Source organism: Perna viridis, chromosome 11, assembly GCF_037379345.1.
Source record: "Perna viridis isolate PV_CMFRI_1.1 ecotype Kerala chromosome 11, ASM3737934v1, whole genome shotgun sequence".
Taxonomy (NCBI): Eukaryota; Metazoa; Mollusca; class Bivalvia; order Mytilida; family Mytilidae; genus Perna; species Perna viridis.
In genome coordinates this window covers 26,784,212-26,800,929 of record NC_142455.1, presented here as the reverse complement: position 1 = coordinate 26,800,929, position 16,718 = coordinate 26,784,212, and the positions used below count along the sequence as shown (strand labels likewise).

Below are 16,718 nucleotides of genomic sequence, written 5' to 3'. Positions count from 1 at the left end.
GATTATTCAGGGTCTGGTTAAGACAGGCTTTCAGATTACTCAGGGTCCGGTTTTGACAGGCTTTCAGATTACTCAGGGTTTGGTTTAGACAGGCTTTCAGATTACTCAGGGTTTAGTTTCCCCAGGCTTTCAGATTACTCAGGGTTTAGTTTAGATAAGTTTTCAGATTACTCTGGATTTAGTTTCGACAGGCTTTCAGATTACTCAGGGTTTAGTTTCGACAGGCTTTCAGATTACTCAGGGTTTGGTTTAGAGATGTTTCACTGTATTGACAATTCTGTAGTTTTACAGTCAATGACAAGTGACTCCCAAGTAAAAACTTCTGGCAAAATTTACATATTAGTATTTTGTTGTCATTTGCTATCTTTAAGTGATAAAAGGTTATCTAAAAATAAGGTGTTGAGAATCAACTTGATAATGAGACCTATGAAAATTATATAACAAAAACAGGACCTATAAAGTGTGAACCTTACCTGTGCCTCAGCTATCTCTACTCACTCAACAAGCAATGTAAAAAAAGCTTTTTTAAAATTGTTTACCTATTTGCAAATCATTAGAAGTAAATTTGGGTCAGATAGATCTCAAATATGAGATACTTGGTCCTTCAGAAGAGATAATTGTGTATTGACCGTTTCCTGACCTAATTATACCAAAATTTATTACTATAATTCTTAGCATGTTGTTTATACATTTGACTTTCTCCTTGCATCAAAGCTATTTTGTGATATTTAAATTGTACAATGTAAACCAGAAATTACATACATAGTGTCATCTTTATTCTTGTTTACCCCATTATTTTCAAAATGAAATTTGTCATCAAGGGTAATTCATTTAAACTTAAACGATGCCAGTTTTTTTATAAGTTTGAAACACAAACAATGATAAACAAAGTTTAAGGAGGTAGACCTAGGGTAAGGGACATAACTCATGAAATCAGAGATATGTTTGTATCATATTCAATTTCACCAAAGCCTCTCAAGCTTTCGTTTGAAGCAGAATAAAATGAATCCAAGTTAATTAGATGCTTACTTAAGATTGATGTAAAATGCTGAATACAAACGTTTCAGTGATTTTTAAGAGTTGTGTCCCTTACCCTAGGTCTACTTCCTTAAAAGATGTGATGATATTGCAGAGAATAAGCTTGAGAACATTTATGTATTGATCATGGAAAAATAATGAAATTAATTGAAATATTTATATATGTTATAGTCTGTCAAAATTGTGGTATCTTTTAACACCAGGTACATGTATAAAAAGCATTTTTTTTTTAAATTGTATTTTTTGTTTCAGAATATAATATGATAATTTATTTTCAGATGTAATATGCACTCTGACTGGATAAAAAATACTGTCCATGCATCATCTCATAGACCATAGATTATATTATCATCAATCTTTTTTTGGCTGATTTACTCCATAAATTTTGAGACTAAAATTAAATTGTAAGAATTTTATCTATTTTAAATAACTTCAATGTCCATGGTGTGCACTTGAAAATAACCTAAGCAGGTTATTTAGTGTGAACCACCAGATTGAGGTTATTTTCTTACATACCAAAAAAATATAAAAGTGAATCCTTGGTTAACTTTCCGCCATAGGTTAACTAATAAGTATAAAGCCTAAGTTTCTTTAGTTAAACTCAGTTACAGATGTATATTGTTTAGTTTAATAACAGTTTTTTTTTAAGACCTGTAGTTATACAATCTTGTACAAATAATTTTCTTCGGAAAAACAGTCATGCGAATAACCAGCTTTTTGAAAAAAAAAGTTTATTATGTTTACATACATGTATAGCATTCAAACATTTCAGAGGTGCTTATTTGTGGAATATCTGAGCCGGACAAATCAAAAGAATTGAATATCTATGGTATCAGGTATGTTTGCATTTTGAGTTGAATTTTCTGATTTGACAGAATGTCTAGAATTAATCTAGAATGGGGTGTTATCTTAAGAACATCTGAATGGGATGTCATTTAATTTATTTAAAGAAAACAAGAAAATAAAAATAAGTTTTATCACTAAATTTGATATCCATGTTAATCTATGAGTCATTGGAAAGTTCCCCTGGGAGGGGTCTACATTTTCACCAATTCGTCTACCATTGGGTATGTACATTGTAGATCCATCAAAAATTGTCTGAAACAACCAGAACACCCTGTTCATGATCAGACCAGGTACCTGCTTTGCTATATTCTATTGCACAGAATAAACAAATTAAATATCTAATACCAAAATATCGACATTACAGTGTTACATTACCTAGATTCACAAATTATTTTTTGTCAGTTTTAAGGTTAATCATAACCTTTCAACATACACATGTATGGCCTCAATTTTAAGGCAAAATTCACTCCAACTACTGACAAACTTATTGAGAACTTTTTTTTAGTCATACAGTAGCATGCCTTAGATATGAAAAAGTGACATCGATTTTATAAAAAAAACCAATATAAAAAACTGGTCGCACTTACTTGTGCTGTTTTTTTTTCAATTTTGCAGAGCCTGCCAAAATAAACTAACACCTGAAATTCACTGGATATGGTCCACTAATTTACACAGTATTTATCACCTACTGTGTATAGGTGACTATTGACCAGCATGTCAATGTGAATAGAATCTAATGGGTAGGGAACATCTCAAAACAATCTCAACTTCCTTTATCAGTGGTTAGGATTAAAGGGGCACTGTGCTTTATATCACATTCCTGCTGAAAAAGTCCCATTAAAATTAGAAATTTTTATAAAGAATGTTAAAAAATGGCCCAATGAAGTTCTGAAAATCAATAGAAATGGCCCATCCTCAAAATTTTTATCTCAATCAATGCTTTATTATACTCAGCGTCGCATAAATAAGATACTGTTAAAATTTGAATAAAAATATTTTTTACAACTTTATTGACACTTACCGTCATTCAAATTGTCTTTAATGACTTGCTCATTCATTTAGTCAAACGGCTTCTCCCTAAATACTGAATCGTTAAATTCCGGTGAGATTATAATTCTCTGTCCCAATATTTACGTTGTCAAAAGTCAGTCATGTTTACAGTGATCGGGTTGCTAGGAGATGTTGTTTATGTTTAAATGGTTTGTCCAAAAACCGAAGAACCCAGAATGCATTTCGGCGTAAGTTCCAAATTATTTTACGCAACAATGTACAATACCGAGAAATTGTTCAAGCAGACGATTGTCACCAGAGTTCGACGGGAACTTAAGAACTTCTTTTGTAAACAAATCATCCAATACAAACAAACATGGCAAATATTAGTATGGGATTTTCACGTAAGGATTTGTTACGCACGATTTAAGCCAATAAGCGACTCGTTGGTACTAGCATGTCATGCATATATGCGAACTATCTTCTGATTAAATAAAAGAGAGACAACTCTAGCAGTAAGTCCCGACGGTTTAAAAAGTAGAGCTTCAAAATGTGCTGTATGTGACGAGGAGTATAGAACTGATAAACAAACAGAACAATAAACAGCTGAAGTCAGAGCAGTTTTTGATATAATTTTACATGAAATTGGTGGAACTTTTTCATATCTATAGCATGCTATGCCTTAAAATAGTCCTCAATACATAGGTTTGTCTGTAGTCAGAGTGGATTATGTGATTAAATTGAGGCAATAAGGCCCATATTTGTTGAAAGGTCATAATGAACCTTAAATTAAAAGCTCATTCGACTTGTGTAGTAATTTTTTGAACTTTGCACCTAAGAAATCTTATGCCATTTTATCTTTTTCATATCTACATTTTTCGATTTTATTAATAAACTCACGCAATGTATTACTGTGGATGTATTCTCTTCTTTAATATCATATTTTCTCAGGCGATCATTCCATGCAGGGGAATGAAACAAAAGTCGATATTAATTGCTAATACTACTACGTTAACTCATACCATCTGAACTTCGACCTAGAAAGTCGAACGGAACGACTGAACTGTTGTCGATATCTATTTAAAGTCATAAGAAAAAAAAGTTGAAATACAACGAGCAATACTTACTTCTATACTTGTAAGAGACTTTAATTTATTATATGCCCGTCTTATAAGATTGAACGTAAATATGGTATACCAATGTTCCAATGTTCGTTTTTTTCTTTACTGAGATCTGAGAAGAACAACCCAATGATCAATCACATGCAAATAATATTGCAAAGCTAACCAAATCATCGGAAATGTTATTCACATATATATATATATATATATATATATATATATATATATATATATATATATATATATATATTTATATATATATATATATATATATATATATATATAAAGAAAAGAAACGGTCCCAAGACCGAGCCTTGGTGAACTGTAACATTCCGAAGATTCAGAATTTTTAACAAATACGCGTTGACGTCTTTGATTCAAATAGCCCTGAAGCCATATGAGTACATTTTCATCGATTCCGTACGATTTTTATTTTACTATTAGTCCTTTGTGCCATACATTATCGCAGGCTTTGGATACGTCACAGAACACAATTGCATGTATTATCTCTCTTGTTAAGTGATTCACAGCTATTGTTGTAGATCTCAGTGAGTTGGTGTACTATACTGTGACCAGACCATGAAACCTGACTGAAACCTATACAACAGTGATTTAGAAACAAGTAAATTGTAAGGTATTTGTATACTACTCTCTCAAATTACGGCTTACCGGCGAAACTTAGCAGGGCAACAGGACTATAATTCGAAGACAGAGACTTATCTCCCTTTCTAAAACAAGGCATTACTGAGGCCAGCTTCCCATATTCGGGAAATAACCCCACCGACAACGACTGATTGAATATTGTTTACAACGGGACCGGGATGCTACCCGCAGTGAGCTTAAGCATATGATGACTTATGCCATCATGTCCTGTAGTTTTGCCCTGCTTTAAAACTTTAAAGACATCTAATACATCGTCCCTAGTTACCCGAATGTTTCGAAGTTTTTGTTCACTTCTAACTGCGAAGATTGGAACCACGTGGTTTCAATCGTTTATGGTGGATGTTGAGCTAAAGTGGTCTGAAAATTGGTTGATAGATTTCAACCCTTCTAAAACTAAGCCAATATTATTTTTGTAACCAACGGATGGTAGAAGGTTTAACAATCAACGATTTGAAGTAGTAGATAACCACCAACACCATGGCGTTATTTTATCATCAAATTGTAAGTGGTCGTCGACGAAACAAATTGACTATATCAGTCATACAGAATGCAACCTGACATCTAGGTGAACTGCGAGGACTTAGAATAAATCTGAGTTGATAAAATCTTGATAAATTCTGTCTTACATATATTTTAACATTACTTGAATACGCATGCATGTGAATTTAGGGATGGATGTACTGCAGAGTAAGCAGAAAAAAATACAACATAAAGCTGCTAGAATTGTAACTGGCTTCCTAGATATGCAGTATAGAATCACTATATTTTGAAGCTGAGTGGGAGTCATAAGCTTATCGTGTCGTAGACAAAAGTTGTGTCTATTTCGTAGAATTCACAATGGTAAATACCCAAATATTTATCTGATTGCTTGACACCAATTGTAGGTAATATAACTAGATATAATTTGAAGAAGAAGCTAACTATGTTTATCCTCAAATTCGCATTGAAACATTTGCACTTTCTTTTTTCCTTTCACCACGCGCCTGTGGAACACTCTAGACATGCGGTTACAGAACATACATGTACCTACAATTGAAAATATTAAAAGGATGCTTAAGAATAAACATCCGGTTTTAAAACCACCTGATTTTTCATGTTTGAGTTATGGGACTTTATTCATAAAAAGGAAGAGATTTCCCGTATTTGTGCAATAACCTGAAAATGTTTGAAGCAATTCCCTTAAAACTTTTGTGATTAGCTTACTTCTAGTGGTGTAAGTTGTGCTCCCTTTTTAACATTTTAGATCTATTGGAATTTACATTTCTGAATTATGGGACGCAGTTCATGGGGCACCTTTAACTCTAAAACACTTTCACCTAATGCCATAACGTTGTGAATTATTTATTTCTTTTGATCTAAGTTTTTGATTTTTTTACCGTATTCAACTGAATCAGGTACTGAAACAAAATACTTGGATGTGAAGAATTACGTCTGTTTGTCTGTTCATGTTATATTTTGTAATGTCTTCATGCAAGTATTTCAGTTAATTGTTGGTAAAGTTATATCTTGTGTCAAGCATTCAATCAAATTTAAAGCAGTTTATATCAAGCTTAAATTTTGCGTCCATATTTGTCCATGCATCTGTTCAGAGTTCGACCTCTGCGTGCGTATTTAGCGGTCCGCGTACATGTGTATTGTTAAAAGATGAAACAACTGTTATGACATTGGCTGTGTACTGGGCAACGTAAAAGAGTGGGGCAAGCGGGGGAAGGGGGCACCAGTTCCATTATGGACAAATATTAGTAAGCATTATATTTTGTTCCCGTTACCAACTGACTGGGTGGGGAAGGGTGGTGTTGGTGGGTGGGAGAATAATGTCCCCATTACCTTCTCTATTCGTAAAATTTATTTGTCACCTTCAAAAAACAAAATGTGTGTAGCCTCTCTGTTTATTTGTTTTTTTATCATTTACCAAAGTGAAGTCAGGACCTGACCGGGATGTACTTTGGAGATAAATAACTGAATGTACATTGACCTGACATGAGATTTCATTGCACAATAACCGAATGACACTGAACTTAAACGAGATATTGATTGTTTAATAAAGCTATCAAAGGAACGTCTGTTATATAGAACAGTCATACGTTGTCCAGTATTCTTACGTTGAAAATATATGATGCCCAAAACTTAAGTAACAGTCGTTGTAAGAATCATGCAAATTCTTTAATATATTTTTATTTTATTGTAATTTAGTTGCTTTATAGGTCTACATGTATATGATGAAATGTATAATCATTCATTCCAATTTGTCTGCTCTTATTAGATAATTCACATTGAAAACCTAATGGTTTCTACTACATTTTAGTGTCATTTAAAGAGTAATCTCGCTTTATTTTGATTTTTAATTTCTTATGAACAGGGGTTATATGGAAAACCACATGCTAATTTCTGTTTACTATAACATTTTAAACAAAATATAAAAATAAGAATATGTAGGCTTTCCAACCATTTGTCACATTTCGCATGATTCTTACCTGGAGCAGTACTTAATAAGCAATGATTCAACAGCATGCGGGGGCAGATCCAGGAGTTCACGTAAGGTTTACGTACATGGAACAAAAGGACAAGCGAAGCGAAACAATGACATTTTTAGACGTAGAATTTGTAAGAAATTAAGAAGATTTCATGCAAACAAAATTAATAAAAATATGTTTCACAATTAAAGGGGTAAACGCCATATGTATTGCAGTGACAAGACAGTGAGTGGTATCGACTGCTGTTCGGCCATTATAGCTGTCTTAGTCAATACCACTGTCCTGTGGGAAGTCTAAATATCACGATACTGACCAGTTTATCAACAACTTTATATTATAAGTATTGTTCAGCAGAGTGTCATGTTTGTAAGACAGTCACTATAAAAAGTATGTTTGATTACTTTACACTCTCCTGATGCATTCTGTACCTATAACTGCTCATGTCTATATATTTTTTAAAGTATTCATAAGTACTCGTGTAGTTTATCTAAGCATTCCTGAGTGTAAAAAAAAAATAAATCAAATCTAATCTAATGACGTACATTCTGCAGTCTCATATGGGCAGTTATATGATAATGCAACTGGTGTATAAGGCCCATAAATCATTTTATACAGTGTAGAGAAATCAACTTTCCATTAAAATGAGTAACAGAAATATTGGGATTCTCGATGCATTCGATTTGTGTTCTAGTACTTCTAGTTATCATGGTACAGCCATCACTACAGTGTTATTGTGCTTTGCGAATGATCGTGAGAGACGGGGAAGAAGTTCAGAATATACTTTGCCGAAATGAAGAGTGTAAGCTATTGTATAGCAATAATTATATTTACCCCATAGAAAGCGAGGCAAATTACTGTACAACACATTCTAATATTGTATTGAGTGCAATAAAGCTTCAAAATCATGACATCACCAACTACAAAAACATACTTTAAATGAGTTTGTAGCATTTGCTATACAATATCGGATTACTGCATGAATATTGAGATTTTTTTTAGATTTTACATCGCACTCGCAACCTCGTGAAAGGATAATCAGGATTTGAACAGTCAATAGAATACAATCAAAAGAACAACCAGATAGGAAATAGACAGACATGAATTAAGCATAATAACACGCATAGAAAAACAAAAGTAAATAAGCAACCCGAATTCCGCTACAAACTCGGAGCATGGACTAGGCTAGGTGCACTGGTTGGGTAAGCGTCCTCTACTTTTCTGGAAACACCCACCGAGTCGCTCATAACATGCCACGTCCGTGATAGAGGAAAGAGGAAAGGAAAACACGGTGATTAAATCAGTTCTCACGGCGCAGAAGGATACATCGTACCAATTCAAGAGTTCATGATGGCGACCATAAAACTTCGTGGTCTTTAATATAGAATTTTACCCTTGACAATATGTACCATTTCCATTACCTTGGACAGTCCAGACATACGGTGTGTACCATTTCCATTACCTTGGACAGTCCAGACATACGGTGTGCAGGCATAGCTATTGATGGAAGAAATGATAAAATTAATATGTTAATTGTAAGATAAAAAGCATAAATCTTGATATTACACTCGTGGAATAAATGCATGATGAATTTTGTAATTATATGCCCAAATACTATCATAATTATGTGAACAATTCTTATATGGGATTAAGTCACATTTTTTCTGACATAACATATGAAAAGGTCTTCCTTGTTTAAAAAAGCACAATACTGTATATGAATAAGTTGGGGTTACAGAATCCCAGCGGCACCCTCAGTCAAAGAGTACCCCCCCCCCCCCACACACACACACACCCGATTGGACGATGGTATTCTCACAAACCCTCGAAATACAGCATTGATGTTTTGACACATAATAGAACTTGATAATTGATTTCTTCTCATTGTGGGTTCTTTAGGACTGTGAAACACTTTATGTCTTTCATATAAAAGTATTGCACGATTTATTATTAAAAAGGTTTTAAACACCAGATCGCCGATATAAAATTAGAAATAAAACAATAATAGACATATTCTTTTTATGTTTTTAATGTGTTGTGCGTTAAAGACTAAACTCGAAATTTCAAACACATTGCACTTTGAAAAAGAGATTTTTTATTGAGTTGCAAAAATAAAAAGTTATGAAAAATTTGGTGAAAAAGTCCAGATTTACATATTGATATTTCAAAGATGTATGGTGTAATAGGATTTTTCTACGGACCACAAACTCAATATGTATTTCGTACACGCACTAAAATCATTCAAACTTAATTTCTTTCAGATATCGAGTTTACAGTGGACAGTAAGGAATTTATCCCTTCGCCATATGCATACAATTATGATTATGGTGAACTTGGCGAACCTGATGGAATTGTGTACTTTAATGTAACAGTTAGCAAATATATTACGGTAAGTGAACAGATAACAAGCAACCATATTCCAATCATGTGGGTGCACTTAGCAATGGTAATCGGGATCAAGCTTTGCACTGAAAAGTTGTTCAGTGGACACTTGCGGGAGTTCAACCAGAAATCTGAAAATGTACGTTGTAATAGACCCTTTTGTGCTAACTGTGGGATACTTTATGAGCATGGCTGCGTGGAGCATGCTCAATATCTATTTTGGCGAGGAATATTCTACCCAAGACCTACCTCGCGGAAGTTTATATTGTGCATGCTCATCAACTTAGCACAAAAGGGTCTATTATTTCTAATTATTTCTAATGCTTACATGAAGTGATTAAAAGGAAAATAGGTAGGTTGTGGCCACAATATGTTTGTACGACAATTCTAATTTGAAAGTAGAATGATTTTCCACAAAAATGAGACCAAATTTAGCCGTATTATATTTCGGTGCATTAAACTTTGTTATTTGAAGACTTTTTAAACCTCTGCTATCCTACTATTAGCCCGCATGTTAAAAATGTACCAGGTGACTTGCTCTTTTTTACAAACAACGGAATTTCGTTTAACCATATTATTACAAAGATTATCTTGTATGAGAACGGGAAGTTTACATGAAATGGTTGTTTAGCATTGAACATTACCCAATTTCCAATCAGGCACAGGAGCTCGTTACAAGACTATGTAGGTCATTTACATTAGCACGGCTCCGATATCTATGAATATTCATTGCCAATTGTTTAATCTGGTTCCCTGGTCCATGCTGTACATGCTGTACTTATCTTTTCCAGATATAGATAACAGTAAAAGGGCCTTGTGATACTTTTTTGTCATGCTATATCATATATGTAGATATGAGAGCATTACAGTATTATCACACTCTTCTGTAGATGTACTTTCAAGACAGTAAGAGTGGGGAAACTCTCCCAGACCCACGTGGCGTCTTGGAGTAGGCCAGTCGAGAGCGTCTACACAGCAGCCCAGCCGCTAGTAGGACATACTCTGACCGCGTTCTTCGGTCAGGTATCCCGAAGGCTGGGCTCCGCCGCCAACACCAGTTTGTTCGACTAAACCACTATCATCGACTGTAAGAGGCCTGTATTGGTATTCAAGGTCGTTAAAAAAACCCAATCATCATACAGTATTATTTAATTGGCATTTGCAATGTCTTATTCGTTGTACTTGGTTTTTAGCTTTCTACAGTCTGTCACTGCTAATTTTGCCCAAATGTTTCAAAAAGTTTCGAACAAAGTGAAAGAGAGTTCGAATCTTTGGGGAATCCTCCCCTGATTCCGTCACTGTTTTATACTGTTGGGATAATATACAATTAGCCACGAACTAAAGTTTCCCTCTATAGGGCTCTATAGAAAATTTTATGTCAATTTGTGGAAATAAAGCTATATTGAAACACCCAAACAAATGAATCCAACATTTTTTTCCTATAAAAGGTATACATTTTTCAAATCCGTTCATTATGAAGACCCTTGGAAATGATAGAGATTCTTTTATATCTTGAATTTAAAATCTCTACTATGGATACATGATAAAAAAATAACCAGTTTTATGAAAAATCTTGGGTGCCTCATTATGACTTTTAATTTCACAGAAATAGCTTTCTGCGGGTACTCTTAGGTCTTTATTTTTAAAAAAATGGCAGTCGCAAATAGCATCAGACAACAAAAATCAAAAACGATGCTTTAAAGAGGTTATTTCTTATACCGTCCCATAAAGGCAACAATATCAATAAAAAAAATAGATGTGGTATGATTACCAGTGAGACAGTCATCCACCAAATGCCGAGAATTTCTACCACACGGTCTTCAATGATGGACAAAACCATCAAGTCATTCGCATCTCGTTGGTGTTAACATTCCATATCTCCTTACTCAAAAAAATAATTCTGACTCATAAATTAAAAAAATGCTTGCTCACCGTTTATTGTATAATCTTGTGAACTAAGACAAGCATACTTTTGGTTTATTGCATACCTATTATGTAGATTTATAAAGCTCTTATTTTCAAATTAAAGATCAGCAGCTTATCATGAATGAATTAAATAAAAAAAATATGTTTAAATCATATAAGCTTAAAACTTTGTACTTTGTACGTTAACTATGTAATTTTTTTTTGCCTTTCAATAATATCAAACAAAACGAAGAAAACAGTGGACATATAGATAGTCAAAGTTCAAGGACAGCTCATATTCCAGATGCATTCATAAGTGATTATATGAAAAAAAGTACAACCTGTCAGATTCAGCATGAAATTTCAATATAAATGGCTCTATTATTTTAGCTTGCCACTCTGCAAGCTCGATCTCTTAACAGATTCGTCTGATCTTGACAGTGCTGTCAGATATTCCAACTATAATCCTACCATACCAGAAAAATATACTAAGTGATTATTATTACCTGGTCGTCAAGTGAAGGATATAATGTGGTTTCTAATACCTGGTCGTCAAGCGAATGGTATAATTTGTTTACAATACCTGGTTTTCAAGTGAATGATACAATGTGGTTTCTAGTACCTGGTGGTCAAGTGAATGATACAATATGGTTACTAGTTCCTGGTCGTCAAGTGAATGATACAATTTGGTTCTAGTACCTGGTCGTCAAGTGAGTATTATTATTTGGTTACTAGTACCTGGTCGTTAAGCGGTTTCTAGTACCTGGTCGTCAAGTGAATGGTTTAAATTTGGTTACTAGAACCTGGTCGTCAAGTGAATGACACTATGTGGTTACTAGTACCTGGTCGTCAAGCGAACGATACAATATGGTTACTAGTTCCTGGTCGTCAAGCGAACGATACAATTTGGTTTCTAGTACCTGGTCGTCAAGTGAATGGTTTAAATTTGGTTACTAGAACCTGGTCGTCAAGTGAATGACACTATGTGGTTACTAGTACCTGGTCGTCAAGCGAACGATACAATATGGTTACTAGTTCCTGGTCGTCAAGCGAACGATACAATTTGGTTTCTAGTACCTGGTCGTCAAGTGGATGGTACAATTTGGTTACTAGTTCCTGGTCGTCAAGCGAACGATACAATATGGTTACTAGTTCCTGGTCGTCAAGCGAACGATACAATTTGGTTCTAGTACCTGGTCATCAAGTAAATGATACTATTTGAATACTAGTGCCTGGTCGTCAAGTGAGTATTATTATTTGGTTACTAGTACCTGGTCGTCCAGCGGTTTCTAGTACCTGGTCGTCAAGTGAATGGTTTAAATTTGGTTACTAGAACCTGGTCGTCAAGTGAATGACACTATGTGGTTACTAGTACCTGGTCGTCAAGCGAACGATACAATATGGTTACTAGTTCCTGGTTGTCAAGTAAACGGTACAATTTGGTTACTAGTTCCTGGTCGTCAAGCGGATGGTACAATTTGGTTACTAGGTCCTGGTCGTCAAGTGAATGATACATGTACTGTTTGGTTACTAGTACCTGGTCGTCAAGCGAATGATACAATGTGGTTTCTAGTACGTGGTCGTCAAGTGAATAGTTTCAATGTGGTTTCTAGTACCTGGTTGTCAAGTGAATGATACTACTTGGTTACTAGTACCTGGTCGTCAAGTGAATGATACATGAACAATTTGGTTACTAGTACCTGATCGTTAAGCTAATGATACAATGTGGATTCTAGTACCTTGTATCTGGTCATCAAGTGAATGATACAATGGGGTTACTTGTACCTGGTCGCCAAGTGAATGATACAATGTGGTTTCTAGTACCTGGTTGTCAAGTGAATGATACTATTTGGTTACTAGTACCTGGTCGTCAAGCGAATGGTACAATTTGGTTACCAGTACCAGGTCGTCAAACGAATGGTACATGTACTATTTGGTCACTAGTACCTGGTCGTTAAGCGAATGATACAATTAGGTTACTAGTACCTGGCATCTGGTCGTCAAGTGAATGATACAATGGGGTTACTTGTACCTAGTCGCCAATTGAATGTTACACTGTGGTTTTTAGTACCTGGTCGCCAAGTGAATGGTTTCAATTTGGTTACTAGTACCTGGTCGTCAAATGAATGATACAATGTGGTTTCTATTAAACCTGGTCGTCAAGTGAATGATACTAATTGGTTACTAGTACCTGGTCGTCAAGTGAATGGTAGAATTATGTTACTAGTACCTGGTTGTCAAGCGAATGGTACAATGTGGTTTGTAGTACCTGGTATCTGGTCGTCAAGTGAATGATACAATGACACAATGTGGTTACTAGTACCTGGTCAAGTGAATGAAAAAATGTGGTTACTAGTGGCTGGTAGTCAAGTGAATGGTTTCAATGTGGATTCTAGTACCTGGTCGTCAAGTGAATGGATTCAATTTGGTTACTAGTACCTTGTCGTCAACTGAATGATACTATTTGGTTACTAGTACCTGGTCGTCAAGTGAATGTTACTATTTAGTTACTAGTACGTGGTCGTCAAGCGAATGGTACAATTTGGTTACTAGAACCTGGTCGTTAAGCGAATGGTACAATTTGGTTACTAGTACCTGGTCGTGAAGTGAATGATACAATGACATAATGTGGTTACTTGTACCTGGTCGTCAAGCGAATGGTATAATTAGGTTACTAGTACCTGATCGTCAAGTGAATTTTATATGTACTATTTGGTTACTAGTACCTGGTCGTCAAGTGAATGATACAGTGACACAATATGGTTATTAGTACCTGGTCGTCCAGTGAATGATAAAACATGGTTACGCAATTGACAAGGGAATTTTACACACGTAGTTTCCCGACTATCAATTGTTGCTTGATTTGAATATTGTCCAAATATGTCGAAAGTCTTGTCTGCAGCGGAAATTAGGGGAAAATACATCTTCCGTTGCATGATACTTTTGAGGTCAGTCTTGAATTTCCTCATTGATTGATTTCTTTAGTAAATTACATATTTTCATGATTTAAAAAAAAAATAATTAATTTAATTAAAATTTTATTCGGATGGCATTATTAAGGATGTATAATTCGATTTTCTGCCTTAAGAGGCGTGTCCTCCAAGTAGAAAATTAATCTTGAACTGTAAATTTCCTTTTTTTCTACTTTCCCATCCAGTTCATACTCATTAACCCCACGTTTTCAGAAGCATAATATTATGAATTATTTTATAAAATCTTCTTATTCAGAAGTTTGGAATGTCATGGTGTGATGTTTACTCTATACTGTATGTCAGAGTTCATATTTTTGTAAAGAGGTAAAACAAAACCGTACTGTTTTGAAACCCTCCATGTTAAGTCTGGTACTTTGTTTATACATGTTTGAGTGACTACTTCAAAAATAGAGGAAAACTTTGTGCACCAGGAAGACATGCACCTAGTTGGTTCTTCGACGAGAGGTCACTCTTGACACACTTGTACATCATATTGTTTATATGAATTGGTACTTTTGAATTAAACTTACATGTGATTTTTGCTTTTTCAGTTGTTGGAGGTGTGAGAGACAAAATACATTATAGTGGTTGTTCTTTCTACAGTAAGGAAGCGGAAGTTACAAACATTCAACATCGTCTCATGTCGGGACGGTTGATCTGTCCAAATTTAACCCTTCCCTGGTGGATTGTTATATTGAATGGCAAATTATTTAACATGTTCAAATATATCCACGTATTTGGCGTTTTTCATGAAAAGAAATCTAATTTGTAGAGAACGGATTGGCTTTTGTAAAAATAAAAGAACTAGTGACCATATGTTCGTATTAAAGACTTCATTTGACTTGTATAAGCTTTCCAATAAAAAACCTTGCACACCGAAACTTTTTCTATTTCTTGTAATGGAGGATTTGTTTTTCAACATGACCTTGTTGTCAGTGTTGTATCTCATATCTGAGCGTTTGGTTATTAAAATTACGAAATCATAAACATGTAGTTAACTATTGAAGTGTTTTAGAATATGTACAACTAAAGATGGTTCATAATACCCGCTTTGCATGTTTGGGTTATAAATTTTAAATTATAATGTCTCATTACCAGTCTTCTATTGATTAGAAGTTGTGTATTGTTAGCATTCAGGCGTGTCAAACTGGTATGTGTTGTTTAGTATTGTGCGTCAAAGTAGTGGTAATAGAAGTTTTTTTTTGTGTGTAAATATGAATTGCTGTTGCACTTTCTAGTTTCTATGTTATCTATCTGAATGACATGGACTATTTTATCATAACAGACTAAGGGCGAACTATCTTCTAATACGTATCTGTTCTAAAACTGCTAAATAGAATTTAATGAAACTTTAAGAAATTCTTTATTACATGATGTCACTGTACACATTTTCCCACCTGTATGACTTTTGGTATTTACTAAGTAAACGCTGAACTCCGGTCTCTATAAACGCTGAATTTAAATTGATTAATCATTCACAAATGTTTTGTCAAATGATGGCATTGTACACTTGGTATTTATTTTTTCCCTTCATCTGAATGACTGAATGAATGAAAAACATGGGTTTCCTGATCCTAAACATGGACTTCGTCATTAGTACACCAAGTTAGGATCTACTGATTCCCAGCTCATCAAAAACCGCCAAATTCTCTGAGACTTGATGTCTTTTCCTTTCATAATGTAATTGTGACCTTTTTTGTGTTCTTATCTTTCATCAAAATAAACTACTTCTAAATGAATTCAATAAACAATAACCAAATTTATTACCGATAATTGCTTTATGAAACGGGAGATACATGTACTCATTACTGTTCAACCACATTTATAAGCATAATTATCATGTTTAGAAATTGGTACGTTGTACATATTCAAGCGATAGAGCTTGAAACTAGTCAAAGAGTAATCAAGGGAACCAAGGTTATAGCGGTAATCAAAAGAACGTAATCCAAGGACAAAGACCAGACATGGAAAACAGTTTTGTTTGTTTGTTTGTTTGTTGGGGTTTAACGCCCGAGCAGCAATATTTCAGCTATATTCAGGCGATTAACATGAAGTGGATGATAAAATGAACATGAAATGATGATAAAACGAAAAAGGGATGGGACACAAGGATAATGGGGTAAAAAAATTGTGATTGCCACTGGAAATAGGGGGAGGTGGGTAGGGTCGGGCAATTTAGCCTCCTATGGCGGAGCCCTATGGTTCCTACTCCGGGAGAATACCACAGTAGGGTTTTTTAACGTGCGAGGAACGTGGCATCTTTCCCAATACGGTGCACCACTATGGTTTGCGGTCAGGTTTTCCGTATTATAGCCTGACAATCCCAGCAT

General features: G+C 34.7%; 1 protein-coding gene and 1 long non-coding RNA gene across 5 annotated transcripts in view; one reads left to right on the top strand and one right to left on the bottom strand.

Moving 5' to 3' along the window:
• The window catches only part of LOC148603543 (monocarboxylate transporter 14-like), a 36,136-nt gene extending 32,270 nt beyond the window's left edge, over window positions 1-3,866 (bottom strand). Inside the window, exon 1 of one of the 2 annotated variants that reach the window (XM_088552605.1) lies at window positions 3,775-3,866. The gene's annotated coding sequence lies outside the window, so the exon portion shown is untranslated. The remainder of the gene's footprint in view (window positions 1-3,774) is intronic. The other variant, XM_088552607.1, reaches the window with a different exon arrangement.
• Window positions 3,867-5,749: 1,883 nt separating this feature from the next.
• On the top strand, window positions 5,750-15,293 carry LOC148603542 (uncharacterized). Of its 3 annotated transcripts, XR_015916821.1 has the most exons (4): window positions 5,793-5,871; window positions 7,824-7,931; window positions 9,391-9,518; window positions 14,940-15,293. It is a non-coding gene; the product is annotated as an uncharacterized LOC148603542 (long non-coding RNA). The 3 variants fall into 3 exon arrangements; XR_015916822.1 differs by lacking the exon at window positions 7,824-7,931 and having other exon boundaries at window positions 5,750-5,871; XR_015916820.1 differs by lacking the exon at window positions 5,793-5,871 and having other exon boundaries at window positions 7,657-7,931.
• Window positions 15,294-16,718: the final 1,425 nt, after the last annotated feature.